The sequence below is a fragment of the Opisthocomus hoazin genome, chromosome 4 (genome assembly GCF_030867145.1).
Source record: "Opisthocomus hoazin isolate bOpiHoa1 chromosome 4, bOpiHoa1.hap1, whole genome shotgun sequence".
In the NCBI taxonomy this organism is placed as follows: Eukaryota; Metazoa; Chordata; class Aves; order Opisthocomiformes; family Opisthocomidae; genus Opisthocomus; species Opisthocomus hoazin.
Genome location: NC_134417.1, coordinates 44,684,275 through 44,695,603, shown reverse-complemented (window position 1 = coordinate 44,695,603; position 11,329 = coordinate 44,684,275).

Sequence of the window (11,329 nt, the reverse complement as noted above, 5' to 3'; positions counted from 1 at the left end):
TTTCTTTGCCTCCCAAAACTATTTGTCCTGTGCAAAACCAGCGTACGTTTTGGCACTGCTGTAGCTTATAGGTGTACCAGCCATGGACCAGCGCCCAGCTGTGTAAGGTACTGTATAGATGCAGAATAGAAAGACAAACTTCAGTCTAAGATGAGCTCACAGATGGATGCAGACAGACAGCTGAGAGATCCAAGGAAACATTGTGACATTACAATATTTGAGTCCTTATTTCAGATAAACAGTGAAAGGCACAATGACAAAATGTCTTTCCATTTTTTTTAAACCTGCTGCTCCCTCCGACAGCCCCAATCCTGCCATCCCCCAAGCCTAAATGAAATAAATCAGGTTGTTAATAATGACCAAGCAGCACTGGCAGCCAAGGACAGAAGGCTAGTGAAAGACAAATGGTTAAAGTTTACTAAGTAGTTACAAACCACCAAAAACAGGTCTTAAAATGGGAAGTGTCAGGCAAGCCCTTAATAACAGGTAATACTACCAGCCCCACCTATAATTACGGTACTCGTCTCCCCACCCTCTGAATGTCACTCGTTTCCATCAACTGCAGGCTTTTCAGTGCACAGACAGTGCCTTGGCAATGTCTGCACACTGCCTTACAAAAACGAGGTGATGTTTTTCAGCTGAGCTTCTGAGGAGCTGCTGTGATATACGTATTAAATAATAACAGCACAAATAATAGCAGTAGTAACGGAAGAGGAGGTTCAGCTCTGCCCACATCTAGCTGCGCCAGTGCTATCGTATCCTCAGTACAGTTTGAGGCAACCTTGAAAGACTGCATGTAGAGGGAATACTGTATTGAAAGGAATACATTTACTGTACATCACACAGTCCCCATTAGGAGATTTTTATGATCATGTTACTATGTGCTTTGTCTTCAAACAGAGACTTCGCTGGCTTTTCCACCCATAAGCAAGAAAAAAATACTTGCCACACTCATTATCATTCTCTTGGTTCAGATTTTGTCTCTGATGTATAGCTGCTTCATTTTGGTTCTCAGTTTCAACAAGATGTATTTTTGTCACCTTTTCTGTAACAATTTCCTTATACTCCTGAAACTAGATGACAGTCAAGGATATTACTATGAGCCTGAGACTGGCACTTACTTAGAAATGTTTTAGATGTGTAGAGATGGTTGAATGGTTTTGTTTAGTCATTATTTTACACATTTACTATCATTTAGGTTTATTTTGGCATTATTTCACACTTTTATTACCATTTGGGTTACAGGATTTTTAAAAATTATATCAGTGTTTACTAACCAGCCTCAAATGATGTTTTGAAGACTGTTTGGTCTGACTATTTAGGGGGGTCCAATGACTATACAAATCACACAGAAACTTTTACACTTGCTGATTTGATATGGGGTGCTTTTTAAACATCCAATCTAATGTGCAAGGAATAATAAAAAATAATAAATGTATGGGAAGAATTTTCAAATAAATAAAGGCTTGTGACACAAATTAGGGAAGATTTTGAGAGACTTAGTGCCTCAGTGAACAAGTTCCTGTGTACTTGTAACAATATAACTCACAAATCACAGTAAACCAAACGTGGTGCTTTGATTTGTGAAAATATGCAAGTATATCCTTTAAACTATCTGATCAGCTCTATACTGAGCCCTCACACTATCAAAAGGTCAGAATCCAAAAGGGTTAAGTATTGACTGACATGAGGATGAAAGGAAAAGCAACAGAATGTAGGTGTATAAAGGTCTAAAGGGACATTCCTAAAAGTCAGTATCGGTTTTTACACTTCTTGCACAGGACCAGATATGAATTTCAAATAACGAATAGATTTAGATCATCTGTACTTTTCAAAAATGTGAAACTCATATTTAACTGTGTCCATGCCAAAAAAGCTTTTCCTTTTTTTTTCTTGCTCAAGCCTTCCTTAATTTGAAAATTCATGCCAAAAATTCATTCCTTTTACTCTTTCTCACCCGTTTTCACCTGTTTAACAAAGCACCCCCTCTCCCATCTTTGACCCTGTGATTTGTACCATCGCTCACTGAATAATGAGGCCTAAGAGTTTACAAAACAACATACATGGGTGAAACTTCCTAGCTACCCAGGGGTGACAATATATTAGAAACAAAGGGGTTTGAAAACAAATAAAACCCCAGGTGCTGGCTATTTCCAATACCACAAAAACTGCCTTGCATCCCAAATGCAGCGGCTAAATGCACGGGGTCAGTGAGTTACAAGGACAGGGCATTTGCCTGTGCCCCTCAATCCAGCCACAGCAGAACCATCGCAGGGACTATTGCCTGGCTACAGGACCCTCCACGGTGGCAGTTGCAGGATGGGAGAGTTGCACGGTGAGGGGGCGATTAGAAAAGGGCCCTGGCAATCTGTGCTCCACTCTCCTTTTTTTAGGGGCAGGATGTTTTGGGAAGAGAGAGTTTGCTGGCAACCTGATCCTCCCTCCGGTTGCGGAGATCTTCAAAGGAGACGCTGCTGGCAGCTGACGTCCCCCCTTCTCCTGTTGGGTTTTCTTCCCGTTCACACTGCAGATCCCTCCCCCGACAGACGTCCTGATCAGGTCCTTCTTTCTTCCGCAGCACAAGCTCAGCCGTATTTGAGTCCCTTTGTACCGTGCACCATGTCAGGAGGCCTCACCACGTTGTTTACGCGGGGTGGGAGAGCGGTTTCACTGTGCAATGGCATTAACCAGCTTCAAAACAATAATAATTTGAGAAGTTGCACGGCTTCATATGCGAGCAGGAACCTGATGGTTGAGAAAGGCAATGGCAAACACGGCAACATGGGGAGGGCACAGGAAGAGGCTTATGAGAAGGAAATAGCTGTCAACCCACCCCTCTCACCTACTGCTTCTCCAGAAACCATAGTAGCTTCGTCTCTGCCCCGTAGTATTTCACATGCAGCAGGCCCCTGCGCAGGGATAAGTAAATCTGTTGGCAAAGTTGGCAAAGCCCTTTACCCACTTCTGCTTCTAGAGGCTTGGATGCCCAGAGTTAACTCCTTTGCCCAAAGACACTTGCAAGCCATCCCTCTGTGCTGGTGGTAATCTGGTGCAAGGAGAGAGCCTGACTTGTCCAGCCCTGCAGAGGGGCAAAAGCAGAGCTCAGAAATTCTGAACTCATGCCCCAGCCCAAAAAACCTCCATCCATACGACACCCATGCCCCGAGATGCGGCATAGCCCTCTCTGGACTGGCCAGCGGGCCGGCTGGCGATGGGCTGCAGGGACCCCCGGGCACGCATAGCGCTGCGCCCATGTGCTGCCTCCCCGCCAGCCCCATGGACATTGCCTGACAAATTATAGCCGTGACACTGCTGTACATGGCAATATCTCTTGGAATGGTTTCAGTCAAACCACACTTCTCTGGCAGCGCACACACAAGGATAAAGGTGGGTGGAAGGAAAAAGGCAGAGCCAGCGCAGTAGCAAATGTTGACACAAAACAACAACAAAACATTATTGTAAAACCCACACAAATGAACGGGTGAGTCTGTGGATGAGCACAGCCCAGGAAAATGCTCCAGACTCATGCATTCATGTTCACGTTCCCAGTGCTAAAGAACACCCTTGCAGAAACAGAACCTGTGTATGCACAGGTTGCAGAAACTGAGATGAGGCAACTAAAAAAAAAGTCATTTATAATTATGCAGAAAGGCAGATATTACCAGATATAATAAAGTGTGAACACAGTCACTCAGTTTGGGATTTGTTTGTTTATTTGTTTGTTTTTGTGGTTTGGGTTTTTTTTATTTATGTGGGTAGTCCCACTGGCTTCCTTAACTCTCAACAAATGCTTTCTGGATTGAGTGCTCAACACCTGACAGGATTAGGCCTACATTCAATATTCGCAGTAAAGCTTACTCTTGAGTCACATTAGCCAGTGCAAAAAAACTAAGTTTCTGCTTTGTTATAGTCGTACACACAGCAATAAAAAATTGCCAGTCACACTACCTGCATTGTAGAGGTTGTCTTACACTTGACTATCTGCTTTTCTCCTGAGCTGGCTATCAGATCTTGTCTTCTTCCTTTTTGTTCTTTGGTGAGGGAAGAGTGTTTTATAATGAAAAAATAAACAGCTTGTTGCATCTACATTTCCCCTCCATTAAATTAATCAGGTGGTGTAATACCTCCAAAAGTATTTGCATATGCTGTCTTAATGAAGCTGCCCATGACTCCCACCATGTAAGGCTTCATTCTGTAAAGTCACTGTTCCCAGACACGTGAATTTCTCCTGTGTAGGTCTAGGTCAACCATGGCTTCTCTCCTAGTTTTCCTGCTGAATGCCCAGCAAGTCGTTTTGCTTGGCAGACAGCAAATTTCCAAAAGCACCTGCTAGCAGGAGCAAGGGACAGCATGGAGTATTCCACTACGTGCCTAAATACCTGAAAACCTACCCCTCAGTCCTGCTTCAGCTCTCCGGTTTGATTTGTAGTTTCCTACCATGTGATGTGGTCCTGGTAACCTGAGCCAGGCAGGTGCTCGGGTACTTCAGTAGCAGGAACCAATTAGGCAGATGAACAAGTTATGAAATGTTGATCCAAATTCCCTACTGAAATCACCTGCCAGCAAAACATGGACACCCTTTGAGAGCGTGAATAAGCACCCTGCCCCTTAAGAGCATGACACTGAAGCACTTGCACACCACATTTCTTTAGGTGGGGTCTGAGGGACAGAGCCTAAAGCACTGCTCATCTGTAGCATCAGCTTTACCTCAGGAGAAATGAAACACCAGGCTGTGGAAACACCTGCGCAGAAGTTTGCGAAAGCGCATTTTCACCCTGTGCTTCATATGCAGAAATGCTATCCTATTTACTCACTTGGTTGATGACTGGGAGGCACGTTACCACGAACTATTATGGAGATGAATGCCTCAAATTTAGGAATTCATGTCCCAGTTGTTACTTTGAGAAAATAGCTATGGACGTAGATGGAAGCTGAGCCCAACTAACAAGTTAAATATCAGATCTTTGGAGTAGACGTGAAGGAGCCGCAGAAAACAAAACAAGAGTTTGATAAAAAAGCAGCATTAAAAACAAACCCATTTTCACTAGCACAGTATATGTATCTTTGCTTAACTGATTATACGTTTTCTTCTTTGAGTAAAAGAAGAAGATTTGAGACATGCAAATTCCAGCTCAGGGACGAGTTGTGCAACATCGCACTCACTCATGAGTAATCCAATTGACCTACCCAGGCAAACTCACGTGAGCAGGCGCTCATCACCAGCACCGAGGGTTGCACAATCGGTGGGGTTGCTGTGCACCTCCCTGTCTGCACCACCCTCCTGGACAGCCCTGCGTCCACCCTGCTTCAGCACACTTGTTTCATCGAGCTGCTCTGATCGCTACAAAGCTATGCCAAAACACAGAGGACAGGTGTCCTTTGCGAGGAATTAGTTTGATTAGTTCTCTTAGGATACACAATACTTGTTATTTTTAAGGTCACAGAAAGATCATTTCAAGGATACTCTGTGAGAATAATCAATCTTTTAAAACACACAGGTTCTCTAATTACATTTGGGGGAAAAAAAAAAAAGCCGTCTATACCCTGAAAATGAAAAAGCTACTAAAGTCAGCACAACTGAGCCCTTAATTTTGCTTTTTCACCAGGTTTCAGACAATCAGGTCTGCGAGCAGCAGAAACAGGGGGCAGGGGAGAGAATGGCAAAAGCACATGGCTAATTTTTACTTTATGGTGCCCAAATGATAACAGATCACTTGGCTTCATTTAACTTACCATCTTCGTAGCCTGAAGAATGCTGCAACATGCTACTGGTTCATGCCTGAAAGGTAACAAATAGCTGGCTTCCATGAACACTATATTTACCAGAAAAAAAAACCAACAGTAAAAATCCCTGCTTAGTTCACTGCACCTTATACAAGCCAAATTGCAAAGAGATTTTTTTTTTCTGCAATGAAGTAAATGGAAGCGCGAACATATACAAATATGCATCACTTACTAATGAGATGTTTACAGTTCCTGCCTTGCCAATTGCAGGTATGTAATACCCCTGTGCGTTGTTACCTATGGAGCTCTGGTTAAGAGACAATAGACGCAAATTAATGTGTAAACAGACATTATCTCCTCAAGCCTGGACATGACTTCAAGCCTCTTTAAATATTTTTAAATGCCATAGCTTTCTACTAAGGTTTTAAAATCCTTTCTTCCACTCTCTGCTGATGGTGAAAATTTTTCGGCAGACAGGACAAGATATTTATAATAACAGGACATTTCACTCTGCACTTTGTTTTAGCATGCGGGGGGAATAATAATTGTATTCAGACTTGAAATGGCTTGGGTTACGCAGTTCAGAGCACAAGCACCTGCAGCAAATTAATTTGTTGTAGCACATTTATTATCTCATAGCTTCTATTTAGGCTGCAGCTGTTGCTATTATGTTAATAATGTTTTTTATCACCACTGTATACAACAGGTTATGGTAATAGAGAAATTTTAGGGTGTGGGGTGTTGGTTTGTTTTTTTTAAAAATTTTGTTTCTCAGAAAGAAAAAGATGGGGAGAATATAACACATAAGCATTGATCAGGCATTTAGCTTTCTGTTTATTAGCTGATTTGAAAGAGAATGGGCAAGAGAAATTAGAAAAGAGTAACAATAGACAAAGATGGCGCATGCAGAATTTGTGAAAGCAAAAAAGAAGAAGAGGTGGCAAAAAAGAAAGAAAGAAAGGAAAGAAAGAAAGAAAGAAAGACCGAACACCGCAATGCTGGGGTGGTGAGTGTTCGGGTGGGGGCGGGGAAAATGCTGCAGTTTTCGTGAAATAATAAGGTGGAAAAAAAGGCATACAAAGAGTAGGTTTTTCATTGTCTGTAAAATATAAACACAGATGAATTCTGTCTTTGGTTTGTTCATGCTTTTCACTCTGCACAGCAGGGATGTTCTTAAGAAGTTGCCCTCTGCGAAATTTCACTAAATGGAAACCGTGGACCCTGCATGATGCGATTATAATCACACCAGCCATTCTTTTTACATAATTTCTTGTTTAAAATCCAGTAATGCTTCTTGTTTTTAAAACATATATCTATATCTATACACGCAACTAAAACGGTGTGGGTTTACGTCCCCCCAGCAAAGTGCAAGCTGAAGCTATAACTGGCTGTATCCCATCGGCAAATCTCCATGGACTCAAAAACAGTATGAAAATTTTTAGCTGACAAGAACATGTCTGCTGCCTGCAGTCACTGCAATAGCTCACCATGTTGCCTACTAACCAAAAGATCAAAAATTATCGATTTCATGGCGCTGCGTGCTTGGGATAGAAAAGCTACTTTAAAATTTGCATTATTTAAGAAACGAATTAAGAGAAAAGACCCATGTTTTAGAGCACTTTAGAACGTAAAAATGCGTTTATGTTTTAATCTTATCAATGATTTACTATAATTCTATTATTTTTAGCAGCTGGGGTCTGGAAATGATTTTTTTTTGCCGATGAATTTAGGATTTTGCCGCAGTATACATCTGCAGTCCCAGAATCCTCTGGTAAGATAATCCCTCCTGCGATGGGGAAACGCCTTTAACCTTTTTGTGAATGAAAAATATGCAACCATTTTGAAATAAAAAGGGGGAATGAACGATGATTTCTAAAAGCTGGAATGAAACTTACTGTGAATTGAAAGAACAAGGGAAGGAAAACATACTGTAAACGTGCTGTGGCATTGGAGTTTCTAGCTGTTGTCTCCATCGCTCCTACCCTTTCTTCAGTGGTGTCCGTAAATATGCTCGGAGTATGGTGTTACTCGTATTTCACGCAGGTGAGAAACTGAGAATCGAGATGTTGAGCAATACAGCGTTTCCTTGCCATAACTGCAGAAATGCTACAACTACTACACCTCCACGCTGCAGGCTATAAGGAAAATTTTGATTACTGGTCATTGAAATTCATTTGACCAGTGGATTCTTAAGATGACTGAGCTGCATTAGGGGAACCAAGCCCCTAGATAGCAAGAGGTGTTTACAGCTGCTCAGGGGTTTTCAGCTAGAGCGGGAAATTTTTCTGCGGTGAAAGGAAAATCTGAAGCCCTAGTCCATGCGCAGCCTGTTTGAAGATTTGTCCAAATGAAACTCCTACCCTGATACTCACATATTTTCAGACTGCACAGTAATTAAGAAAGAGTGGTCTGAACAGAAAAAACAGCTCTTAATAATTTACTATCTTATGTTTTAAGATTACATATTAAAATCAATTACTCAGAAGAAGGAAATCTGGCCTAATGCTATTGAAAGAAAAAGGCAAAATTTGTATACCAACTACCTTTTTAAGGACAGCTTTATATACGAGTACAGCTATATATTTAGAGTACTGACAGTTAAAGGGTTACAACTCTGAGAAATCAAGGGTTTCATGTGGACGGAGTTTGATTAGTGAAGAAGGAGGTAGGTGTCACACCTCTGCGACTGTTAACTGGTTTTGCCTGTGTTTCTGGCTGGCTTTTCTGCTAGGGTGCCTGAACACAACCATTGCAATTGTTTTAAAGGGGGAGTATGAGACCCATAACCACTAAGCGGCCGGCACACAGAGAAATTTTAAAGGAAAACCTAAGTGCCGTGGTATACTTGACAATGACAACATTTTGAAAAGGATCGATATTGTGGATATCTGTTTACATAATCATGCAATAAATTTTGAATATAAAGACATCTTGATATTTGTTTGGTTAGTAGTAATTAAACTGCATGTATTGGGAGATGCAATGCTTCATGTTCATTCCGTTCCACTGCTTAACATGCCAGTAATCAGATATTCTGATGAGTAATGCCTCAACTGCTAAATCAGCTGGAGACTTTTTTCAGTTTCTGAAACATACCTGATATGTAGAGTTAAACTGTTGTAGGCATTCACGTGCACTGAATTAAAGAGGGAAACATTAAGGCATATTGCCTATATCACAAACAGGAACACTGAGGGGAAGAATAACTTTCTTTTTTTTAAATATCAAATTGGTGGTCAATGATAATTATATTTCCGATGCTTGAAGCAACATTTATAGACTACTCCAATTTAGGTCATTCCCATCAGTTCCCAAGATATTTTGATCAGTACCTTCTATACCAATTTACTAATAATTTGTAGGGTTTCCCTTTCCTTCAAAATGATCCAGAGTTACACACTTGCATAATTTTTTGCGTAATTTTTAAGAAAAGTGAAATCTCACCAGTATTTTGAGTCTGCCTAATTCTCTTTCCCTTTGTCCATAAAGAACATTCTTTTTTTCACCAAAACTGAACCTAAATGACACAGCTATTTGCTTTAACATAGCAGATTCTGACATGTATTAATAAACTGTAGGTCTCAAGTATGAGGCAGAAGTTACATTGATTAGCCCTGTATCTCTAAGAGTGCTTAAATATTGTAAGCATCTCCTCTATTTTCCCCTTCACTCCTGTAAGACACTGAAAATGTGTCCTTTTTAATACACTACAACTTCACTTTGCTGGAAGAAGATTCCTTTATTTTTTTTTCTTTTTTTTTTTAAGAGGATCAGAATTATGTTGTGGGTTGTCTTTTTTTTTGCTGACAAGTGAATATATATTTAGTCAGTGTCTGAAAAAATATCTGTAGTTGATTCTTGAATATGTTTCTAGAGTATGCACTGTTAGAAGCCAATTATGCATACGTTTTTAAGATCCATACGGGAAATCAAAGATTCAGGCCCAGAGCCCTAGATGTTTCTGTAATTGGTAATTTTGCTTTGTCTTTCTAGCAGTTCCACGGCTACTCATTTGTTACTGTGCTCCTTACAAACACAGCTAAATGCCAGGATTTCAGAAGGTAAGGTGACCAACTAAGTTTACCTTTAGCTGTTTGTTATTTTTAATTAATCGGCTTCCTGCTTTCTACGGTGTTAAAAGTTGACTCTCCAAAAGCAGTGCTAAGCATGTAAAAAAAGAGGCTAACAAAAAGATTTAAAGCACTACCTTTTAAAATTTAACCATGAAGCTCTTCTTTGCACTGAGGATTTCTTACTGCAGTGATACACAATGGACGTGTTAGGAGACTGCTTGACCTTTTGAAATAAAATATATCTGCAGCACACTCGTCTAGCAAACCACCACCAAAACAAACCTATTAAAGTATAAAAGAGCTCTAAGGAAACTTCTGAAGCTGCATATGCACACTCAGTGCTTCTTGGGGGTGAATAAAAAAAAGTAGAAGAGGAAGAATAACCAGACTGTTTGTGAATTTACTCACGAAGCTCCACACTGTAATATCCGATACAACATTTACTCTTCTTGTTTTGACAGTGGACCGTAACACACTGTATTTTAGAAAAATCAGAAACACAACATGTACTTTAGAAACATTTTTATAAATGAAAGAACAGTACTACAAGTTAGAGTTAATCACAACTGCAACACTTCCAGCTATTAAGATATTAGTTTTCCTGGGATACATTTTTTTTTTTAAATGTGCAATTTTAGATAATGTTTAGCTACCTAATAGCTAAAAATTGCAAAGCTAATATGAACCAAATTTCTATTAGCAATGTGTCTAGATCCAAAAGCATCCTAATCATTTTGCAGTGAAACAAATACAATTAAAATGACAACAAGCCATGCAAGAGTAAAGCAACCCAAAAAATCAACAAGAGTGTAGCATTACGCACTAAAGGTCTTAGGAATTTTTTATAGATATCTAAGTTGTATGTTTAAAACCTGTTTTTAAAAGGGCTAGTTCCAGTTGTCCTCGTCAGGTCAGAAAGAAAAGCGGTCCATAGTTCAAGGGCCAGAAGCAAAGACACGGACTGTACCGCTCCTGCTCCTGCAAAATCCAGGCTCCAAAAGGCCCATCCCTGCAGACCTCAGGGGGTGGGATGGCACACAAAGAGGCTCTGAAAGATATCTGGGACCATGCAACGCATCAAGGGCATTTGACTGATTCTACTGTTGTTATCAAGTGCCCAATGGAATCGCTTATAGTGAATTTGGCAATAATGCCCTATAGAAACAGCACTTTGAACTTATATAGTACCTTTGAACTTATATAGTACCTTTGATCCAGGGATCTAAAAGGAGGGCTCTGTCAGTATTACTATTCCCATTTTACAGAGGGTGAAACGGAGGCAGAGCAGATTTTCCCAAGGTTGTAGAGGAAGGCAGCTGAGAAAGGGAGGCGGACAAAGAAATTAACTCTTCCCCCCATCCCCTTTTCTTTTTGTCTGACGCCCAAACCAATCTCCAGGAATACTTTCTCCGACTGTTCTCGTAAATCGGAATCAAACTTCTGGTGTCAAGAACAGTGATGTCCTGCTCATAGCTGCACCAGGTAACTCCCCTGGAAGGTGATGAGCATTCACTGCCCGCTGGCTCTGATCC